The sequence below is a fragment of the Halichoerus grypus genome, chromosome 1 (genome assembly GCF_964656455.1).
Source record: "Halichoerus grypus chromosome 1, mHalGry1.hap1.1, whole genome shotgun sequence".
Taxonomy (NCBI): Eukaryota; Metazoa; Chordata; class Mammalia; order Carnivora; family Phocidae; genus Halichoerus; species Halichoerus grypus.
Window position 1 is genome coordinate 77,668,097 of NC_135712.1, and position 25,093 is coordinate 77,693,189.

The window sequence follows — 25,093 nt, forward strand, 5'->3', positions numbered from 1 at the left end:
GAGACTTGACCATTCTCTCCCTTCAGGATTCCAGCTATTAAAAGACTTAAATCGAACTAATTCCACAATTTGATTCCTGAGGAACTTTGAAAATGATGCTTTTGCATCTTGCAAAATAGACATTCATCTTCCCTGCCATCTTTAGGATGTTTGTTTTGTTTTGTTTTGTTTTGTTTTTTATCTGTGAGAAATATTCTCTCCAATTTGATTTTATTATGCTCATACTTAAAGGCTTTTCTATAGTGTTACTAAGTCATATGCCTCAATCATTTGTCATTCTTACAGTTTCTGCCTTGATTTGCTAATTCACAACTTTGTATTCTCCAGCCACACTATTCTGGAGAATATACACAGGAACATGCCCTGAACAGTAGATCCAGGTGGTGGTGACTGCATATAAATGGGGTGGAAGGGAGGGCAAAGTCATGGATAAATTAAAAATTCAAGTTGTGGATGTACACCCTCCTCCCCAAACTAGCTGCAACTCTCTAGCTTAAAGAGTAACATTCACATCCTTGAACAGAAGCAGACAAAATACCTGCAAAACTTCTGTCCCTTCCTCTGCCAAGACTTGTTGTACATCGTGGTCTTTGCTATCCGAAAATCTGCTGAATTGGAAAGTAAGTTTATTAAGACTACAAAGATGTAAGGACTAAATTCAGACACAGATGTGATCTCAGTTAGTGCCCCTTGCCTTGAATCTCAGTATGGAGAACCCTTGGCCATTGAAAGGACTTCTATGCAGGCCTCCTGGATGCACAAGTGGAACCCGAGGTCAGATTAGCTAAGATCTGATGGCATGCTTGCCCGCTGAAAACTCTCAAGAAATGAGCCACAGAGTCAAAGAATGCCAACTCTAGATCCATCCAGTAGGGTGAGTGCCAACAGGTAGGCAAACTGGTTATTTAAGCAATGGAATCTTTTACTTAAATGAAATAGCTTATAAAACTAAATTAAAACAAATCCAAGAATACACTACTCAGGTAGAAAGACCCAGGGTCCTCACTGCTTGCCCTGTACCCCAGGATCCGAGGCCACATATCCACTCAGGACCCCAGGGCTCCACGAAGCATAGATTAAAAATTTACTGATCTGATCTAATTTCAACCTTAACAATTCTTCGGAGGAAACTGAGGCCCAACAATTAAGAGCAGCCCATGGACAGAGAGCTACCAAGTAGCACAGCCGTAAATTCCCCTGACAGAAAACATACTGCCTTTTCCAAAATACAAAACATTTATGATCTATGATTTCTACCCTTTTAATAGGATGAAGAAGTTGGTATAATCACTGTGCCAAACAAAATTTAAAAATGCACCCAAGGCTAAAGAGTGGTCAATAGCAAATAAGGACACCTAAATTATACCTTGGGGATCCCAAGTTGTGGAAACACAAAACATCCATTCCATGTTAAAGTTTCAAGTAATGATTCTGCAGTGAAAACAACAAAATTACAGTAGGGGAATTTTTTTTTTTTTTTTAGCCACTATACATAAATGTGTCAGGCACAAAATCAAACCACTCAAAAATCATGTGAAATCCATTCAGTTTTAAGTACAGAAAAACAGAGCATTTGTGAGGTGTGGGAGACACGTAACCTGAATGTGCTCCTTGGGTTAGTAACTTGAACTAGGAAATCACTAAAAAAAGTGTGAGGAGCCTATAAGAGAGAACACTGAGCAAAAACATTGTGAGACACATTTGATATAATAGTCACATGATTAACAAACTGTCACATCAAACTTTCCTGCAATGTGGGAACACTTTGACACTTCATATTTTTAAAAAACTGACATTTTGATTCATTACCGTAAATAGCATGTTGGGTTAAATATTGTGACAAGGAACAGATCATATATATATGTACATATATATGCACTCTATATATTACATGTGTATATTTTTCCTAGCTCTGTAACATTTTGAAATATATGAAACCTTTTCTTACAGTAACAGTTTGGGCCAGTGTATAAACAGGCTACCCATTTCTCATGTTAAGTAGGCAGATGGACAATGTTTCTTCATTCCACAGAAAGTGAATGAAGCAGAGGGATTTCAAGAATAATAGGATGACTTCTAAAGAGATTCCAAAGAAGCCTGTCAACTCCAAGCAAAGGATGTGATAAGAGTTGTTTTAATTTACTGCACCTGAATTCACAAAATCATTGTCACAAACACATAGGAACCACTTCTCCTATCTTCAGGTCGCTTCCAATCTACTTAGAGAAACAGACACATACGCAATTCTAAAGCAAGGTAAACTGCTTCAAACATACAAGAAAGGCACAAAGTTCTGCTCTGTTCTTTTCTCTTTTCCTTTATTTTATTCAGAGTGCATTATTTATTGTAAATAACATATTCTCTTAGCCATTGTTAGAATAAACTGATTGAATTGAATTAAAGTATAGGCACCCATCAGGGCCAAACAGTTTAGAATGATTGCAAGAATACTCAAAATACCCCAGACAAACTTTCTTCTCAAAGAAAATATAGTGTTTGATTTCCACCTAACACCAAACAAAACAATTTTCTAACTTTTCAATTTTACCTACAACTCTAAAACAAAAGGTAAAATATTCATCTCCCTGAATATCCAAGTTTAAATTTCAATTTTTCGCTTGATAGTTCCAAAGTTATTACATACTTTCAAAGTACAGACAACTTTATAAAAAGACCAGAAGCTAATCGCACACTCTCTCTCTCTCACTCTCTCTCTCTCTCTCTCCAGAGATAGATTTACAAACATATTTGTCTTATACATTCAACTTTCTCTCTGGACATTATGCCATTACTATTCAACTCATCCTCCTCCGTAAAAACCTGGAAACTTAGATACAAAAAAGGAAACATGAGATATATAGATATAGATATAGATATAGATATTATATATATATAGTATGTCTATATATATCCATATATATATATTATAGATATATATCATATATTATAATGTGAGATATATATATAGTATAATATATATAATCTATTATAGATAGATACATAGATATCTAAGATATCTAAGATACCATACACTACAAATAAGCTTTGCCTCTGTTCTGAAAATTAAATTAGGCAATGGTGTCCTTCCTGAACACATATATAAAAAAGAAGACTGTTCCACATTTATGGTTTTTCTCAAAGGATGTAGAATGTTATCAATCAAACTCATCCAAATCCTACAGAGTTAGGAAAGCGGAATGCATACCATCTACTGAATATGGCAAATGTTGAGAGGAACCCACAAAACAATATCAACTAAAATCTAGGCTTTAACTGCAACATTCAAAAATTCTTACATCCTTCCTTTGTAACCAACAGTAGTCTAATTTTGTTCTTAGATAAATTAGTCAATTCATTTAGGGCAGACAGCCTTTTATCCCTCTATCCTGGATGTATCCAAATTTATTAAAAGTTTACCAATTCTTACACTCTATTCTGAAGTTTATCTCAAATTAAACAAATTAAAGAATATAAAAATACACTTTTTCCTTGGCTTACTGGAAAAAAAAAAAAGAAAAGCTAAAGTGTTGTCCAAAGCATTATAACAAATCACTATTTGAACCTGAGGCCTCATAACTATTTTCCCAAACTCTTAAGAAGTAGGTTACAACCTTAAAAGGTTGGAAACTCCTCGAGAAAAGGATGAACCACTGCCTATGGAATAGCCATCCTCCCACAAGTAGTGGTGAAGAATAGAAGTAACATTGTATTATTTAAAAACAGAAGACCTGGACACAAATCAAATCTCACCATTTTGAAGTGAACTTGAGCAGGCCACTTGACTCATTTCTTCACTGTAGAATGATGATAATACTGGACAGCATACTGGATTTTATGGAAATTAAGAACGTAGGAGAAATCATACAGAATCCAAACTGGTGAGAACACTGTTCCCCAAAATCATAATCTGCCAACTTTCATTGTCAACTAAAAATATTTTAAGAGGCCATCTAAATTCAACCAAGTTCAACTCAACCAAAATTTACTGTATGCTCATGATATGTGATTTAGGTCTATGCCAGATGCCATGTTTGAAAGGCAGCAGGGAGGGAGGAAAGGAGGGAGAGGAGGAAGGAGGAAAAAAGAAAGGGAGAAAAATCCCTTCTATCCCCTAGGGCCCTGCAATCTTGTGGAGGAGTCAACATCTCATATATGAACTATCTGAAGAATACTTAACACTATATAATAAGGAACCCGCCAAGAAAGGATGGTGCTGACGGTGGCTCTTATGATAGTCTTATGTGAGGTCCTACATGAGGTCAGGAAAGGGTTCAGAGCAACAGAGAACATGACATTTTTCCCCTGCCCCTTTAAGCATCTACTTCTCAATAACCTCATCTGTGGCATGGGATAGGAAGAGTCTCTGCCGATGGGCAGAGCTGCATGGCACCTGACAATCACTGTGGGCACTGATCGGCTCCCAGCTATCCGTAACTCCCCGTCACGTCCTCATCCCTTCCTCTGCACTGAGTCCCTCTCCCTGTTCACCTCCCCTACCCATTCCTAGAGACCGCGACGTCCCCAGGCCTGGCTCATCTCCATCCACAGCCTCCTGGGCTGCAAGGGGCCCTCAGGCAGGGTAACTGCGGCACAGTTGGAACCGGGTGGAAATCAGGAGACCTGAGTTCCCACCCCAGCCTCATCTCTGCTTTAACTCTGTGACCTTGAGCAAGTCACTGCTCGATGGGCCTTCGTGTTCTCACCCAGCGCATGAGGAGAGGATATTTAAAAGCCTGTCCTACTCCCCAATGTTCCATGTCTGCATCCTGACCTATAGCTTCCAGTAGCTTCTTTTTTTTTTAATTTTATTTTATTATGTTATGTTAGTCACCATACAGTACATCGTTAGTTTTTGATGTGGTGATCCACGATTCATTGTTTTCGTACAACCCCCAGTGCTCCATGCAGTACATGCCCTCCTTAATACCCATCACTGGGCTAACTCATCCTCCCACCCCCCTCCCCTCTAAAACCCTCAATTTGTTTCTCAGAGTCCATAGTCTCTCATGGTTCATCTCCCCCTCTGATTTCCCCCCCTTCATTTTTCCCTCCCTTCTCCTAATGTCCTCCATGCTATTTCTTATGTTCCACAAATAAGTGAAACTGTATAATTGACTTTCTCTGCCTGACTTATTTCACTTAGCATAATCTCCTCCAGTCCCATCCATGTTGATGTAAAAGTTGGGTATTCATCCTTTCTGGTGGCTGAGTAATATTCCATTGTATATATGGACCACATCTTCTTTATCCATTCATCTGTTGAAGGGCCCCGAATCACCAAGGAAATGTTGAAGAAGAAAAACAAAGCTGGGGGCATCACATTGCCTGATTTCAAGCTCTATTACAAAGCAGTGATCACTAAGACAGCATGGTACTGACACAAAAACAGACATATAGACCAAGGGAACAGAATCGAGAGCCCAGAAATGGACCCTCAACTCTATGGTCAAATAATCTTTGACAAAGCAGGAAAAAATATGCAATGCAAAAAAGACAGTCTCTTCAATAAATGGTGCTGGGAAAATTGGACAGCTACATGCAGAAGAATGAAACTTGACCATTCTCTTACACCATACACAAAGATAAACTCAAAACGGATGAAAGACCTCAATGTGAGACAAGAATCCATCAATATCCTAGAGGAGAACATAGGCAGTAACCTCTTTGACATCGGCCACAGCAACTTCTTTCAAGATACATCTCCAAAGGCTAGTGAAACAAAAGCAAAAATGAACTTTTGGGACTTCATCAAGATAAAAAGCTTCTGCACAGCAAAGGAAACCGTCAACAAAACAAAGAGGCAACCCACAGAATGGGAGAAGATATTTGCAAATGACACTACAGATAAAGGGCTGGTACCCAAGATCTATAAAGAACTTCTCAAACTTGACACCCAAAAAACAAATAATCAAGTCAAAAAATGGGCAGAAGACATGAACAGACACTTCTCCAAAGAAGACATACAAATGGCTAACAGACACATGAAAAAATGTTCATCATCATTAGCCATCAGGGAAATCCAAATCAAAACCACACTGAGATACCACCTTACACCAGTTAGAATGGCAAAAATGGACAAGGCAGGAAACAACAAATGTTGGAGAGGTTGTGGAGAAAGGGGAACCCTCTTACACTGTTGGTGGGAATGCAAGCTGGTGCAGCCACTCTGGAAAACAGTGCAGAGGTTCCTCAGAAAATTAAAAATAGAGCTACCCTATGACCCAGCAATTGCACTACTGGGTATTTACCTGAAAGACACAGATGTAGTGAAAAGAAGGGCCATATGCACCCCAATATTCATAGCGGCAATGTCCGCAATAGCCAAACTGTGGAAGGAGCTGAGATGCCCTTCCAATAGTTTCTAAGTGACAACTGGGGCTCACCAGTCACACCACTTCTGAAGAGGCACTGCCATGACCACATCGACGGTTTCTACTGTGGGGAAGGTCAGGGGCTCCTTCAGAAAATAGCTGATCTAAACAGAGCCCGAGGACTGTCATGGCAACACTGCGCACAAGCTGCCAGAGGTAGGGAGGAAAAGCAGCCAATATGCCTGCACAGCTGCCACATTTCAGCGCAGCGCTCAAACCTCGTTAATATCGTCTTGCTTAATACCAACTCCCAGAGATCATAAGCTATTTTTACTATGTATTTAACAGATTTGTGTCTCGTCTTCCCTGCCAGCATTTTCACAGTCCAGCGCAGAGGACTCTGCCACCCGAGAGCCCTGAGAACTTTAGGCCACCCAGGGTTAGGTCGAGGGAGAAGGAGAGGCGGGGACAAGAAAAATGAACAGGGGAGAGAAATTTACAGTCGGTGGGCTGGAGGCGTGGGGAAAGGAGGGAGAGAGATGTAATAAGAGCAAGTACAAGCCAATACAACAAATGCTCACTTGGGAGGCACTCGAGTCCGGTTCTCCCAAGACTCGGCTGTATACTGGGGAGAACACAGGTCCGCCCACCTCAGTCTTGATCACAACATCGGCTTGCTTATTACACTTGTCTTCACAGTCAGTGACCCTTAAAACAGTCGGGTGTGCAACTTTGCAGAGCTCTGCGCCCATGTCCTGGGAGCTAAGCGCCCATCTACTATAGTATGCTCATCAGAGCTTCTAAGGAAGGGCTTCTGCTAAATACCCTGTTTACAAGCCGTCTCCCTCACGCAGAGGGCAAATTCTAGCTTACGACTGACTGACCAAGCTAAACTCTGTGAACACACCTGTCATGGGGCCTGTCACATAACAGATACCCAATAAATGTGTGCTTGCTTCCCTCTGTTTCACAGAGCAGTGCCATGGGTAACACCTTGATTGCTGTGGCCCTCAGGGAAAGGAGGAACCCAGCCAAGGCCTGAGTGGTCAGCAGGAAGTCTGACCACAACCGTCCCTCTACTGCTTGGTCAGACGGGGACGCCATTCTCAGACCTGCTACGAACTGGCAGGTAAAGTATGGTCAGTCATTTCTCCCCAGGGAGAGGGCTCTAGACAGCTGTTAAGTCCCTTTCCAGTTCTGCAATTCTCTAAGCCTATACGTATAAGGCTCATATCCATCTTAAACGCAAGCAACAGGGAGCAGGGGAAAATAGTTGAAGAATATAGTTACGTGCTTCTTTATTGAACAGCATGTCTAGGGCATGGCTGGGAGCTAACGGGGATTCAGAGAAGCAGAAAATAGTCTTTAGATTCAGAACCCGTATACTATGTGTGCAGGAGGGGCAGGGGAAGGGTGTGAGGAAACAGGAAAAGACAGCAATCAAAATAAAGTTTCATTATAAAACAAAGTCCAAGGCTAAGACCGTATTTCAGAGCCAAGGGGTACAGAAAGAGGCTTCCCTAGGAGGAGGGCTTTGAGCTGGTCCTTCAGGCAGAACAGCAAGGCCCACACAGGCAAAATGGAGGGAGCTGGCATTCTATAGGGTTGGCCCTCTGCGGGAGAAGGGTTATCGGTATCTTGGATGGTTAAATGTCTTATTTGTTTTATGTCTCAGATCATTTTAACATTCTGTGTTTTATGCATTAAAGGCCGGCATAATAATAATCATGCCATCCACCCCTCATCATGATGCTACATGGGGTAGTAGGAAAGGAACAGGACACATGGGCCCTGGGCCCTGTCCCACGATCACAATTACCTGGCAGGGTTGAGCTGAATGGCTTATCTGGCTGTGGGATAGGAGATTTTACAGAATTCCAGTTGGAGTTGAAGCTTCTTGACAACCATCTTGTCCAAAGCTAACGTTTTGCAATTGAGTAGACTGAGTCCAGAAAAGACGAGATTTCTCTCAACTGGATATTTCTGTTAGCCATTTCCAGTTCTCTGGACATGGCTGGTAGTCACCTGCTTCTGGGTCTTGCCTGAGGCTGATTCTGGCCTGCCAGCGATTTCCCCCTCCACTTCCTGTAACATCCCATCAAAGTCCATAAGGCCGTCTTCCAAAGCCAGTTCCAATACAGTTTCTAAAAGAAACCCCCAGGTAGAAAGAGTTCCTCAAATTCTCTCACTCACAGGGCATAACTACTGAGCTCGGTTGGCCGGGACTCAAACTCAAACTCAAACTCACCTCTACATCCCTGCCACCTCCCTTCTTCGATTTCTTAGCAACCCACCCTGCTTGGTAGGTGCCAAGTAAATGCTTATTAAGTCAGGCTGGTCTGCAACCTCCGTTTTCTGACACTTGGCCAAGTACCTTCTCAAACATATCATGCTGCCCCTGATCATTCCAAGTCTAGAAGTGTGCAATCCCTCCAACCACCTCCAAATCCATCAAGCTATTTCCCAGACTGACTAAATACGGAGCAAGAGGGAAGAGACAGAGAGGAAAGGAGAGGAGCAAAGGGTGCGGACCACACACTGGGCATGTGCCCGTGGGCATTATCATTCCAGCCTCACAAGGAGGGAACCTGCCGTGCAGAGCGTCAGTGGCCAGCCCAGGGTCTCATGCAGGCTCCCCAGGGGAGCAAGCGCATCCCGTTCTGCTGTCTAAAAGGATACTGTCTCTACCACTGTGGACAACCGTCAGATGGACAGCCTCAACCCGCAGCCATCGGTGGGGCAGACCCACTGAGTGTCCAGCGGAGGATGGGAGCCATCTGGGAAAGAGGAGCATGGCAGCCACCTACGGCAACGGCTGTGTACCGAGCGGCACTCAACCAGCAAGGTCAGGGTGAAATCACGGCAGAAGAATTATGAGACAGAGCTGTGTAGCTCCAGAGGCAACCTAAGGCACACATCTGATGGAAATTTTAAAAAATCTCTTCAAATACACGGGGACTCGGATGCCAGCACACATAGTGATGGCCCTAGCCAGACAGCAAAGGCATATTGGCACCACTGTAATTTGTCCATTCACCAATATGCTTCCCGAAAAACACCCATATGCTTTCTTTTAGCTTCCATATGCTTTTTTAGCAAGGAAACTAAAATATTTCATTAGTTTTGAGTAATTAATAATTACTTATTTCACAATAGTCACCCTCATTAAAACACGAAAATAACTGATTAAGCTGCAGGATCCTGGCTTTCAACTCAAGCTTTTTGCCTTTTTCCCTTTTTTTTTTTAATTCTTCCCCTCTAGGAATTGAGTAACGGAGTAAAACAGCCAGTGTGGAAACATCCGCAAGATGGGGGAATGGGGAGTTCTCAGACGCACAGCCCGGCATGCCTCTCGACTGAGACATCATGGCTTAATGAAAAGAACATGGACTCTGTGAGCAGAAAGACTTGGGATCCAATCCCAGTTTGACCCCCATGAGTTGTACTTCTGAGGAAATGAAAGGCATTGAAAAGATAAAGGCTGCTGGATTCCTTCAAGCCAGCCTTCCATGATTCCCAGGGAGCGACTTCACAGGCTTCCCTCCCACCATCGCAAGGCATGGGGAAGGCCTGCCCCAAAAAGGCTGGCACCATGCCAGCCACTGGCACCAGGCCATGGCCAATGGCCTTGACATTGATCTCAGGCATAAAACAATGCTTCTCATGAACTACCTGGGGATCTTGTGAAAATGTAGATTCTGATTCAGGAGGTCGGGAGTGTGGCCTGAAGTCTGCATTTCTAACAAGCTCCCAGGTGATGCTGATGCTCCTGGTCTTCAGACCAAACTTTGAGAAGCAAGAGCCTAAAAAGTAGCAAGATGAAATCAGGAAGTAGAATCTGTAAAGCAGGACAACGGTGCCTGCCTCTTCAGGCTACGATGAGGATTACCAATCACATTAACAATCATGCCTCCGTGTACTGGACTTGGCCTCCCAACAGTCCTGGCAGTAGGGTATGATTTCCATTTGACAGACAACAAAACCGAGACCCAAAGAAATCAGGTCCTGTATCAAAGGTCATGCAACTAATTACGCCGGATTCCCAATCCAAGTGTATCGGCCTGTCGAGCCTATCTGCTGTGTGTTAGTGGAAGACAGAAAATCTTAGGTGGCCACTACCATAGAGGCTGGTATGAAGTCTGGTTTTTACTTTGCCTCCGTTTCCCCATGGGTGAGATGAAGACATTGTACCTGACAATCTCTGAGGCCTCTTCGACCCTCTGACACCAGCTTTCGCTCTCATGGCTCCCACGTGCACTCACATGGGTCACCGAGCATTAAGCATTAGCTTCACACATGTGGCAGACATTACATCTTGGCACGATCCAAATTCTAGCTGCTCACATCTGCATTTGTGCTGATCCATGCATGGTCAGAAGTCTATCTCTGTTAAAAAATCCCACGCTCAGTCTAACAGAGAGAAAACAACACACGGATTCCCCAAAGCATTGACATTCCAATCCGGTTGATAACTCATAGCTATCGGTGTACTATGGCTCTAATCTGTTTTTGTCTCCTCCTCATCTCACTTACAAAAATGGAGAAATTGAGACCACTAACCTGACAGAAGCTTGAAGAAAAAGAAAAACATTAGTTATTTATAATGCCTTTTATACAATTGTCCAACATTTCTTAGTCTGCCTTAAGGTGCCAGATAAGCATTTAATTAATCAATTATCTTTTAAATGATTCAGGAAATGTGATCTTGTCCCTCTCTGAACTCCCACAGCACAGATTCACTGCACTCCCCTGGGGCCCACTGACCATTTTCTACCAGGGATTTCTATGGTTTCTAGAATTTTCATTGTCCCTACTCATATTCAGTATGATCCCCAGAGGTAATCACATATTTGGGACCAGATCTGGATTTGAATCCAGACTTTGCTATTCATTAGCTGTATGACTGGGCGGATTACTCAACCACTCTGACCTCAGCTTCTGTACATGAAAAATGGAAAAAAAAATTCCGGTTTGCCAGATTAAATGAAATAATATCTTAAAATGGTTATCATAAAAAAATGGTTATCATTTACTGATTCTGGGTTAAAAGTAATTTGAGTGAGTGAGTGAGTGAGTGAGTGAGTGAGTAAAGCGAGCAGAGTAGCAGTCTCAATGGTAAAATATCACTCAACGGTTTGAGACATTGAGCTGTCCAGGGTCACGCTCATAAATGAGGCTGAAACTCAGAGAAGAACCACAGGTGAACTATGAAAAATCCAACAGCAAAAGGAAATATATGTTAGCCAAATGTCATCTCAGGCCTTCCATATCAAAGAACGTCTTCTGCTTAACCTAGAATCTACACTGGCCTTCAGAAGGCCTACAAACCTCCTAAAATTATAGCCACCATTCTATGCAGATGTGCATTTTCTAACTATTTCATAGATTCACCTAGAGTTTTTAAATTGCCATAAACCTCTGCCCTACACTGCCCCCTCCCACACACACACACACACACACACACACACACACACACAGGCACCACCCAAGAGTTAAAAGCTACTGCCTTAGGCAAAAAAGGGACCTGTCAACTAAGGGGGAGAAAAGGTGATTTCAATTTTTAAAAGGCTGAGGGATGCAAACGCACTGTTTAGAACCTCCATGGGCAGTGAAAGTTATGATAATGAGCACTCCAAACCAGAGAAAGGTGGTTCTGGATTCAAGACCTGGCTCAGCTGCACACTCGTTATGGGACCTTGGGCTAACCAGAGACTCAGGAAAATCAGGACTGAGAGAACCTCTGACATCATCTATTCCACTGTCCTTCTCCTCCCATTGCACAGATGGAGAAACTGAGGTTCAGGGCAAGGTCATGGCTTCACCAGAGTCAAAGCAAATTAATTAGAGCCAGAATTTGAACTTCAGACTCGGTAAAATGATTTTCACACTCTGTATTTCAGTATCAGAAGGTCCAAGATATGTGCTTAGATCCAGTGGCCTCTAAATTAACTCCTAAATGATGGATAATTACGACTCCCTCCTCTGGACCTGGAAATCTCATGAACACATGAGTTTGGTTTTGGCAAAGATCATTCCAGCTGCTTCTCAGTCCCAGCCCAGTCCCATAAGAACAAGGCAGAGAGACGGTCTGGAAGAATGAGAGATGCTGCTATTAATCTTGTGTAGCACTGCACCTGGGAATTACAGGCCTTGAACTAGATTTCACTGTGTTGGCTATTACTCTCCTGTCCTCCTGCTTATTAATCCTTCATCCGTCTTCTCTTTATTAATGTTTCCAACTATGCACAGTAAACAGCCAGCTAGGAGCTCATCCTCAGCTTCCTATAATTCATTGGATCAAAAAAGGGCAGGAGGCGGGTGGAGGAAACAGAGGTGATGTCAGGGTCAAGTAATCTCTTACAGGAAGGACTGCAGGGGAACCCAGTCTCCTAATAAAAAACAGACAGCAGAAGCCAGCCAGAATCTCTTACTCCACTGCCCCACGGAATTAACAAAGATGGAATCCATTTTTGCTTTGAAAGCATCTCATGTCCCTGCGTTGACACAGAGACGGGCTTTGCCTGAAAGACAATGGCCCTTTAAATAACAGGAAGAGAAAGGACAGTTTATAGAAAGAGATATCTCTCCTAAAACAGAGATACAACCATGGAGTCAGAATAAAAGTCTAGAACCAGGATCTGCCACTGATGCCTTAGACAGATTGGACTCCCTCCCTGACCCCAAGTCTCAGTCTCTAACAAGGGAATTTGGCTAGATTGGTTCTTAAAGTCCCCTCTGGCTTTGACATTCTGACCTCTCCTTACAAGTCAAGGACTCAATCTGGAAAAATCCAATAGAAGACCCCATCAACGTTAACCAGTGGGTAAGTTTACCGGATCCTCTAAAAATGAGACCCAGATTATGGAGTAGAGAAACATGGTGGAAGATGGACTTGTTTTCTTCCTTTCTAACCAGAACCTGAATGTTGCTGGAGGTAAGGGATGACCAGTGCATAAACACCCCATCATAGCATAGAGAGAATCCAAACCATGAACTGCTCTTCTGATATGTAAAAGAACCAAGCAAATAGAAAAATACCTACTTCCAAACACTGGCTCTGTCACAGGGTCCTAAGACTTTCCTAGGACTTCTGGAAAAGTGACAGCAGGAGAAAGAAAAGACTGGCTAAGAAATAAAAATCACAGACAATAGGACATTTGACTAGAAGTCACGCCATGATCAACGGGCCCAACTCCATCTGTCCATGATCAACGGGCCCAACTCCATCTGTTGTCAGATGCTGACCTGGGCCCTGGAGAGGGAAAGTGACTTGCCAAAGGTGACACAGCCAGAGCTGGGATTAGAATTAGATTCTCATGACTTCTGGGTCACACAGCACAACATGAAACATGGCTTCCCTCCCCAAAACAATGCTCTTCTATCCAGGTAACTCCGAAATAATTTCATGTGTAACTCCTGCCTCTACCACCACCTCAAAAAGCAGTAACTGGTGAATTTGACTTAAAGTAGACTAGGGCTGTTTCCATCAAATTATAATAAAAAAATTTGCTCTAGCAATAGAGACAAGTCCATGATAATTAATTCAGTACTATTCATCCTCGCTAATGAATCACCCTGTGGAAAACAAGGATAATCAACGGTCTACAGGAGGCCAGAAGCCTATTCTTGTTCAAGTACAGATCTTGCCTATTAAAGAACATTGGGTATCAGCTCTAAATAGTAAACAGGGTATACTGTTTCAGATTCCATGAAGTGCAGCTTTAAATAGATTTGGTTTGGAAATGGAACAGGGAACACACCACAGTCAGTGGATCAATGTTGAAAGCAGAGAAAAACACGATTACACTCATTAAGTGGGTACCTGTTGACACATCTCCTGTCAAGTCTAATTATTTATTTAAACTGTTATTCTTTCTTCATTACTGCCACTGATACCAATTATTACCACAAGATTATTTTCAATTTCTACAGCATGCCCCCAGAATATTTACTTCTCTACCACCCAAAGGTTATTTGAGAAGTTTTTATCCTTCCCTGCCCACCAATCCCCACCTCCAAAATATGGATGGATAGCAGGATGGAAGGGTGAAAAGATACAGATGAAATCCCTCTCTCGCAAGGGCAATTCTTTCTTAACCTTTCAAGGCTTGCTTAAACTCCTGTTTGTAGTTTCAAGATGGGTTTCAGTGCAGAAGAGGGGCATACTTACATAGTTTCAAAGCTTACTCTATTAATATTTAACAACTGGCATTTGGAGAAAAGTTAATATAACTGCAGCTTCTAAACGAACCACTTAGATCTCTGCCTAACAGGGTTATCAAAAACTATAATATTACGTGTCTACAGAACACTCTTTTCTAATAGATTTATCCATGAAAATACATGGACTATATTAGAAAGGAGCTTTTGCAGGAGTAATTTAGGGACTAGAGAGGGACCAAAAGATGGGCAGGAGTCATTCCTGTATTTTTGGCCACTACCATTTTTTATAGCCCTCTCTTTCTTAGGAATGAGAATAAAATCTAAACAATAAGCTACTGCTCTGTCTGATCTAATTATAGAGGAGTTTCACAGTCCATACATCACCCACCTTGTCTGCCCAAGACATGTTCTTATGTGATGTGTATGGTGAATATTAGCTTTAAAAAAACCATGTTAATTTAAAAAAAACATATTAATATAACACCATAATTTCCACTCAATTCTAAACCATTAATTCCGACAAATATGGGGCATGACAACAAACTTCAATTTTTTTAATTTTTTTTAAAGATTTTATTTATTTATTTGAGAGAGAGAGAGATTGAGAGAACGAGTGGGGGGGAGGGGCAGGGGATGAAGCAGACTCCCTGCAGAGCAGGGAGCCTGACATGGGGCTCATTCCCAGGACGCTGGGATCATGACCTGAGCCGAAGGAGGACGCTTAACCAACTGAGCCACCCAGGTGCCCAAACTTCAATTTTTTCAAAGGTCTGTGTAACTAAAGTCACACTGACAGTTCAAGATCATGGAAGTAACATACCAATGGAATGACTGAAATATTCAGCAAAACAAATGTTCACAGCATTTTAAATGCCGATACCAAATCTTCCACAAAGTTGCTATCCTACAGGGCTTGCCGTTAGGAACACCATATTGATGACATCACCTCTTTCTCATCCAAGGCTTCTCAAAGACAACATAGAACCCAGCAGACCTAACTGGGAAGTGCAATGATGGCTGGTTAGCTGTAAAAGAACTCCCATCTTGCAAATTTTACAACCATCATGCTTCCTTTAAATTTTTTCTGGCCTCTGTTTTCTTGACAAACTCCAGACAAATACGTTCTTTTGCCAAAGTCCTAGCTCCTTCGCACCAGTCCCCTAGGACAAGGGCATATAGATACGATGGGGTCTGAGTTTCAAAATCCTCTAACTCATTTTCTGTATTCTTAGGACTTTGGTGATGTCACTGTAGCCTTGAATTATGTCTTTTTGAGATCTTTTCGGGGCAGCTAAAAGACAGTGACAGACTCGACAAGTGGAGTTTGATCCCTTCAGAGCCAGGAAGCATTGGCAGCATAGTGTAGTGAAAAATTCCCTCCATCAAGGGCCAGGAAATTAGAGAGAAGCCCTCCTGCCACATGCTAGCTGGGGATACAAAGAGACAGTAGAAAGGAGCATAGCACATTATGGGGGCACCTGGGTGGTACAGTCAGTTAAGCGTCCAACTCTAGGTTTCAGCCCAAGTCGTAATCTCCCAGGTGTGGGATCGAGCTTCGCACTGGGCTCCGTGCTCAGCAGCTTCTGCCCCCACCCCCACCACTCATGCTCTTATAAGTCTTTAAAAAAAAAAAAAAAGAACATAGCACATTATAGACACTTAAATACTTGTTAAATCTGAATTTTCTGTGTTGCCTAGATTTTTGTGCTTTTGGTATTAAACCAGGAGGGCTACAAACTGAAAGGGGAAATTAAATCAAGAAGAGATAAAAGGATGGCAGTTCATTGCATTGGCCATTTTTTCAGGTTTTGGTGCTCATGAAATACTTTTGCATTTATTCAACATTATTGTTAGGATGCCTATTAGCATTTCATAAACATAAAGATGCCGATCCTCTCTTACCTCAGATAGCTAGCTCTTGGAATGGTCAGTGGACACAAGGTTCAGCAAATTGCAATGCTGGTGTCTGTAAATGAAAAAGGTAAACATTACTCTTAGGTACTAAGCTATAGTTATCATAAACTCATATATATAGCAGTTTCTTGTTTTGCAAAACATTTTCATATTCATTATCTCATTTCACTCCATAACCCCCCAGTGAAGAAGCAGGAAGAGATTAGTCTACTCACTTCATTGGTGAGGAAACAAAAACTCATGGAGGAAGAGACAGAAGGAGAATGGAACTAACATATTTCTCATGACTAACTTCACAAATATATTTTGAATGACTATTACTGTCTTCATCTTACAGATACGGAAATGGAAGTTCAGGAAAGATGGGTGACCTGCCCAAGACTACACAGTACAGTACACAGAAGGGTAAAAGTTTGGACTCTCTGGACTCCGCCTGTTGGTCCAGTGATCCTTCCTTTATAGCTTAGTCTGTCCTGGGCTATTAGGTTAGGAAAACACAAACAACTCATTGACTTTCTCTACTAGGGTGGGTGGAGGAGGGAATAATACAATAAAACCAGCTATTTGATTGACATGAGAAAGTGGCAAAAACACATGGGATTTGGAGCCAGTCAGACTTGTCTTCCTCTTAAGGATGTCCTTGGGCAAGTTACTTAAACTCTCTGAGTGTCAATTTCCTTATATGTAAATAGGGATTATAATATCTACTTCATAGCCCAAGCTCAGTTAAACTTTTTTTGTAAGATTTTCCTCCATTATTTCAAAACATTATACAAAACATTAATATCTCTTCCTATGAGCCCATGTTTATCTGATCAAAGAGTGATGTTACAAGCTCACAATCTACAGAATATCTCTAGGTTGGGAATTTCTTCGATTTCATATGCCTAATTCTAAAACACCGCAATACTTATCTATGTGTATCTCCCATGGCCTCACCTAACAATGACACAAAGAATGTTTGTTTCAAAAGACAACACCCCAAAATTTAAAAATTAAGTGTCCTCTCGACCCCAAAAAGCAAGAGATGCTGCTCTAGGTGAAGGACCTGCAGGTGCATCCCAAATCATTTGAAAGTCTGGGCCTTTGTGCCTAAAGTTTGTCCCTTAGATTCAGAGAGATGGAGCTTCCAACAGAAGAACATATAGGACTCAAATAAGATTAAGAATAGAATGTGGTTGATGGGGCGCCTAGGTGGCTCAGTCGTTAAGCGTCTGCCTTCGGCTCAGGTCATGATCCCGGGGTCCCGGGATCAAGCCCCGCATTGGGCTCCCTGCTCTGCAGGAAGCCTGCTTCTCCCTCCTCCACTCCCCCTGCTTGTGTTCCCTCTCTTGCTGTCTCTTTCTCTCTGTCAAATAAATAAATAAAATCTTTAAAAAAAAAAAAATAGAATGTGGTTGATAAGATACCCTGCAAGAAAGTCTTGTCATAGGCCACCGAAATCAAAACAGTAATCATCTTTATTACCAATTTTACCAATAAGGAAACCAAACTTCAAAGATCTTATGGTTAAAATGGATCAGATCAAAATGTAACCTTGAATCTTGACACCAAAACCAGGAAGGACCCTTCTATTACATGATGCAGCCTCCCATTTGGGAGCACATTACCATATAAAAGTCAATTGTCAAGGCACCAAAGCACATTTAGTATTGAGCCCGCTTCCCTGGCAAGTAAAAGGAGAGAGAGAGAGAGAGAAGACTTCATAACTGTGGTCTAACCAGAAGGTGACACATTATGAAGCTGGGGCAAAAGGAGTGTTCAAAGCAGGGTTACCATGCAGACTTTCTCAGCTCTCCCCAGTGCAGTTTCAGAGATGCAACATCTTTGGCAAACTCTCAAAACACAACCACAGAAACAACAGAAGCCAGCATCCCTGAATTCTCTCTCATCAAGAAGTCTCAATGCTCAGCAATAGAGAAGCTGAAGCCTCCTCGCTATGAAGTCCACCAGCCCTCTTCACATGATTCGAGTGTCCTCAATAACTCATACGTATTACCTAATGCAATGGAGTTCTCCACTAGACCCATAAAGGCATCTTAGACAACTGGCAAACCCCACTGGAGCATCTTGATAATAAAGCCAGTCATCCTTAGCCGCCTCTGTATTTATGACTGCTGACCAAGACCCTGGCAGTCTGCATCCTTGGTCAAACCACCCGTTCTCTCTCAAGAAAAATGTTCTCATCTTCAGAAGCAACTTCAACCCAAAATAAAGAAACCTGTATACTCAGCATTTAATTTGCAAACTTTCAACTTATTAATTAAAGTATGTGCAAAAGCAAGACTGACCAAGTCAACTTGGAGCTGGTAGAGCATAATTGATAATTTACACTGTATTTTGGGAAAAACAGGAATGAACAAATGAAGCCAATGAAAAAGAGAGAGAGAGGAAAGAAATATGACAGGGAATAAGGAAAAAGGCAGAAAGGAATGGAAGGATGTGAGAAATAAAGGAGCAGAGAGAACTGCTCCAAAAGGTTTTTCATAAACCACAATGTCTTCTGAACCGACCCCTGCACCCTAGGACAATTTTTAAGCAACACAAGTCTACGATGATGAACCTCACATTATGAACACAAACTCCAACCAATTGCACCAGAATCACTGTGGCCAACGTAAAGATACCTCTTAATACTTGATATTTTACAAGTGCTATATTACCAACGAGCAACACAACAGAGCCTTGTAAAAACTTGCACTAAGCCAACAAATGGGTAACTCCTTAGCACTGTAGTCCCAGATAACATCTTGAAGAGAAGAGCTGAATGGGGACTGAGTGCCTGGGTTCTGCTCTTAGCACTTTTTTTTTTTTTTTTTAAGATTTTATTTATTTGACAGAGAGAGAGATAGCGAGAGCAGGAACACAAGCACGGGGAGTGGGAGAGGGAGAAGCAGGCTTCCTGCCGAGCAGGGAGCCCGATGTGGGACTTGATCCCAGGACCCTGGGATCATGACCTGAGCCGAAGGCAGACGCTTAACGACTGAGCCACCCAGGCGCCCCTGCTCTTAGCACTTTAATTCCCAAATCTTTTGAATTAGAAGTTGTACAGAATACATTTTGTTTTGGTTTGGTTTGGTTTGGTTTGGTTTCTCTTCTCATAGGTCTTGACCATGGTTATCCCTAAACCACTTGTGAAAAGGCCAAAAATTACTTTGTCTGGATTTTGTGTGTTTGCCTGAGTTTTAGGAAGGAGTAGAGGTAGAGTGAAAGGATTAGTAAGATTGATTTAAATTAAATTATTTACTTGTTTAAATTAAATCATATACCAGATTTGCTTAAATTAAACACTGTCATAATCTTTAACATGATTATTAGGAAGTCTGTCTCTGAGAACAATTGAAATTTTAGACCAGGCCAAAGGCATTAGGTAACAAACATAGAAAGGCCTCTACTCCCATCATCAGATCCCATACAAAGAGCATTTTTAAATGCACTCTAGAACATTTTTAAATGCACTCTCTCACCCACCACCCCAAGATACTTATCAAGAATACAACATATTCCATGGCTTATGAATGATTTGGTTGTCTCATTAAAGTAATGTTTGCCAGTATTTAATTGCTTCCCTCCCTGATTTTAATTTCCTCACCTGTCAGCATCTATCAGAAGCACTGAGATCTTCTGACATCCTGGCTGATTGTGTTGAAATTAATCAGATTTTTAAAAAGTAAATTGCTTTGGCCTAAAGGTAATGCTCAGCTTCTTAATGTGATACTTCTAAGGGCTCTATCAATGGAACTTATAATCTAGAAATTAAATGAGAGGCCTTAGGAATCCTAAGCAAAAATATAAGTAGCTTATAAATTTCTAGCACTGGACTTTAAAAGGTCAGTACTTTAAAAAAAATTCAATCAACAAGTGCTTATTGGACATATAGCACTTGCCCGCAGTCCCTTTTGGCTAAACGGAAGAGAGGGAGACATGAAGCTACCTTAGGGAGTGTGGAGAAACAGGTAAAAAATGAAGTTGACCACATTTTGACTGAAGCAGCTGACAATCTGGTCACTCAAAAGGTGCATTTTGCATCTACAATTGTGACCAGTTATATACATTACGCTCTCACACAGACTAATGATTCTACTCTTCATCTCAATCCAGTGGGGTGAAGTTGGTGTTACTGTTAGTAAAAGTGGCAATATTCCCATTCGACAAGTAACAAAGCTGAGGCACAGAGTGGCAAAGGGACACTTTCCTAGATGCCTCCTTATGGGCAGACCGGGTCTTGTGATCTAAATAAAATCAGAAAACACAGCATGATCCCCTTGGAATAAAAGAGAGAAAAAATTTTTTGCAAACCCTCCATACATAATTATTCAGTGCTAACTCTTATGCTCTTATCTATCAGTAACAGTGCTTAAGACACTCAGGAAACCCACGAGCACTAAGCTGTTCTATAAGAAGTAAATGAAATGATGGATTGAGAAATACTTTGTAATGTGTCATACTATCATGAGATTATTTTTATGTATTTATGTTATTATTGCTACTCTGCAATGCAGAAATATGCATTCAGGCAGTAATTAGGTCTCAAAAGCAAACCTACATATAACAGCATCACATCTATCTTTCAGTTATTCTGCTGGTTCTAAGGCCCCTCAAATAAACAGAAGAATGAAATATGTTGCATGAATACAATTGGAGGGAAGAGGAGAGTCAAGGGTAATACATGGAACTTAGTGATTGTTTTTCACAGAAACGGCTTAATAACCAAACACAGTCTAAACCCTAGTAGGGGTCTTATCCTTCCAGTGGACTTTAAGGCCCTTACTCAGCCTTTAAGCATCCCACTTGCTGTGATGCTTTTCTCAATCTAGAAAGGTTTGGGGAAGCAGCCCTTCTCATAATTCCTGGTTGGATCCATTTCTAGATCACTAAAATTACCACACCATCTTAACATTTTTATTTGATTATGTGCCTTGAGGAGAGAAACCCTGTCTAACTCAGTTTTTTGAACCCCAAACCCAGAATCTGATCTTTAGTACTCAAGAAAATGTTCAATGAATGAATTCATGAACAAATTAAAACAGTGTTTTATGTAATTCCTAGGGCCCCTAGCTCAAAGCATGTCATATTAGAAGTGTTTAGAAAATGTTGATTGAATTGGCATTAATTGAATATTTAATTTAAAATATGGGCGCCTGGGTGGCTCAGTCGTTAAGCGCCTGCCTTCGGCTCAGGTCATGATCCTACGGTCCTGGGATCGAGCCCCACATCGGGCTCCCTGCTCTGCGGGAAGCCTGCTTCTCCCTCTCCCACTCCCCCTGCTTGTGTTCCCTCTCTCACTGTGTCTCTCTCTGTCAAATAAATAAAATCTTTAAAATATATATATATTATTCAACTAAATAACTCTAAAAGCTACTGAGTGAGGAGTTCAATGAGGACTTAAGTAACCTGCAATGGCCCAGTCATCATTAACCCATTAAAGGCATGGACAAATGTTTTCCACAGGAAGAATAATAAAAGCTGAATACACAAGTAGAGATGTAGGCAGGAGTTGAAAAAATTCATGTAGCTAAAAATAGTATTTGCCAAAAAACCATGTTAAATTCTAGACAAACTTACAAAGTAAAAGAGAAATGAATCTAGAAGTAACAGGAATTTTTTTTAGGATTGTAGGTATGAATCAAATCTAAAAAGAAAGGACTAGAGAAAGAAAGGAGAGAGGGAGAAATTCTTAAAATAATGAATTCTAAAAATCAAGTCATGTCTATAAAAATGAACATCACTGGAAACAATAAAAAAAAAAACTAAAAGACAGCCTACTGAATGGGAGAAAATATTTGCAAATGACATATTTGATAAAGGGTTAGTATCCAAAATATATAAAGAACTGATACAACTCAACACCAAATAAACCCAAACAATCCAATTAAAAAATGGGCAGAAGACATGAACAGACATTTCACCAAAGAAGACATCCAGATGGCCAACAGACACATGAAAATATATTCAACATCACTCATCATCAGGGAACTACAAATCAAAACTACAATGAGATATCACTTCACCTGTCAAAATGGCTAAAATCAAAAATACAAGAAACATCAAGTGCTGGCAAGGATGCGGAGAAATAGGAACCCTCTTGTACTGTTGGTGGGAATGCAAACTGGTATAGCCACCATGGAAAACAGAATGGAGATTCCTCAAAAAATTAAAAATACAACTATCATATGATCCATTAATTCCACTGGGTATTTACCTAAAAAATACAAAAACACTAATTTGAAAAGATATATGTACCCCTATGTTTACTGTAGTATTATTTACAATAGCCAAATTATAGAAGCTGCCCAAGTGTCCATCGATAGATGAATGGATAAAGAAGAGTACATATACGTACACCACCTCCATACACATACACACACACACACACACACATACACACACTCATATAAACATATGGAGATCTGAGCTGTTGTTTATTTCTCAATATTGGGCAGCTAAATCTCTGAAACACAGAGCTGCAGTGGGCCATCTTTTAATGCTGACTCCCTCCCACTGCCAGGATGCTACACATGCCTTCCCTGACATATATACATATATATATATGTCATGTACATATATATGTATGTATGTATATATGTATGTATATATACAATGGAATATTATTTAGCCATACAAAAGAATGAAATCTTGCCATTTGCAGCGGCATGGACGTAGCTAGAGAGTATTATGCTAAAGTGAAATAAGTCAGTCAGAGAAAGCCAAATATCAAATGATTTCACTCATATATGAAATTTAAGAAATAAAACAAATGAGCAAAGAAAAAAAGAGACAAACCAAGAAACAGACGCTTAACTATGGAGAACAAACTGATGGTTACCAGAGGGGAGGTGGGGAGGGGGGATAGGTGAAAGAGACAATGGGAATTAAAAGTACACTCACCACGAGGAGCACTGAGCGATGTGTGGAATTGTTGAATCACTATATTGTACCCCTGAAACTAACGTAACACTGTATGTTACCTGTATGTTAACTATACTAGAATTAAAATTTTTAAAAACGAAATCATTGGAAAGATTAAAGACAAAAAGTTAATCAAGCAAAAAGTAACATTTACTAAACACACTATGTTTCTGTAACACAGCTAGCATTTTGCAAACTTCAATCCTTTAAAATATTCTTAGAAATCATTATTATATACATTTTGCTTCTGAATAAACCAAGGCTCAGAACAAGTAAGTAATCTGACTGAGTTCCCCCACCTAGTAAGTTATGGTACTAGAATTTATATCCTAGCTATTTTTCTTTAACTATTGAAGTATAGTTGATACACAGTGTTACATTAGTTCCAAGTACAAAAATGTTCCATGATACACGTGGTGATCCAACAACTTTGTAAGTCATGCTATGCTCACAAGTGTAGCTACCACCTGTCATCATATCATGCTATTATAACATCACTGATTGTATTCCCTATGCATATCGCAGCTTTTAGACCCACAGGCTCATACTGTTTCCCTATTTAACAGAGAAGTAGGCTCGAAAGAGAACTTTAGAGGTGGAAGGCATGGCGGAAATCTAGAAAGTGATGTGGACCTGGGGGGTTGGGGGAATAAAGAATATAAGCATCCAAACCTGTTGAAGTCCTAAGAGAGAGGTAGCAAGAAGTGAAGGGGATGGAGGACTTAAAGCTACCCTTGAGAATCTGAGGACTGGTCATGAATAAGACATATTACACATTTGCAAAATATGCAACACTAGAACTCTTAGGGTTGAAACCATGAAAACTCCAGTTTCAGAACAATGAAAAGGAGAACTTTAAACATGAAGCTGTCGAGCAGTAGAACAAATGGCCTCACAAAGAATTGGAAGTGCTCAAGGAGAGGCTCAATGGCCATCTGTCAGGGAAGGCATGTGTAGCATCCTGGCAGTGGGAGGGAGTCAGCATTAAAAGATGGCCCACTGCAGCCCTGTGTTTTAGAGATTTAGCTGCCCAATACTGAGAGAGAAACAACAGCTCAGATCTCCAGATACAAATCTGAGGAATGGCCTTTGAAGAAGAAACCCCTGGGTAAAAAAATCAGCACATCCACGGAGCAGCTAGGATGTGCCACACATGAGACAGTCCCCATGCCCAAGAAGTTCAGACAGGCAGAAAACACATTTTAAAGACTTAAAATAGAACTGCTGGTACACAGTATGTGAGCCTAATAAATGGCTAGACAGAGCCATAACCGGAAGTCTCAGAAGGAAAGAGAAAAACCTAAATGGTTCACAGGGAACCAAGGGTACAAACCACCCGTTTTATGCAAAGAAAAGGAAGTCATTGAAGGCCTAAGTTTAGGGAAGAGCTGATTCACAGGGGTGACCAAAGGTCAAATCAGAGCTCACTTCCGGGTAACCGAGACAGCCATGGAGGAAGAAGCAGAAGAATGTTAGAAAATAAAGTTAAAAAAAAAGAAAAAAAGGCAAAAAGCTCACAGGTGGGAGAGAGCAATGAGATGTTGAATGAGAAATAGGAACAAAGGAGATCTCGCAAAAGAACACTCAACATATTGGAAAATGAGAGAAGAATCCATTTGACAGCACACTAGCCCACTTTTTACAGTTGGCCAGATTCACTCATTCTCATACACTGCGACCTGTCTCACCCCGACCCCCCAAAATCTACTGTAAATAGGAGAGGGGTACTGAAGAGAAAATGTGATATCTGGGTCCGGTGCTATGGCCTTTCCCAGCATCCACCATCACAATGTCAG

At 41.1% G+C, this 25,093-nt stretch overlaps 1 protein-coding gene across 5 annotated transcripts in view; it reads right to left on the reverse strand.

Annotated features, from left to right (window-relative positions):
• LPP (LIM domain containing preferred translocation partner in lipoma) overlaps positions 1-25,093 on the reverse strand; it is a 654,872-nt gene that overhangs the window by 474,100 nt on the left and 155,679 nt on the right. For 4 of the 5 annotated variants that reach the window (XM_036109786.2, XM_078068088.1, XM_036109787.2 and 1 more), the window contains exon 3: positions 16,377-16,440. The gene's annotated coding sequence lies outside the window, so the exon portion shown is untranslated. Of the gene's footprint in view, positions 1-9,983; positions 10,328-16,376; positions 16,441-25,093 lie in introns of those variants that run through there. The other variant, XM_078068092.1, reaches the window with a different exon arrangement.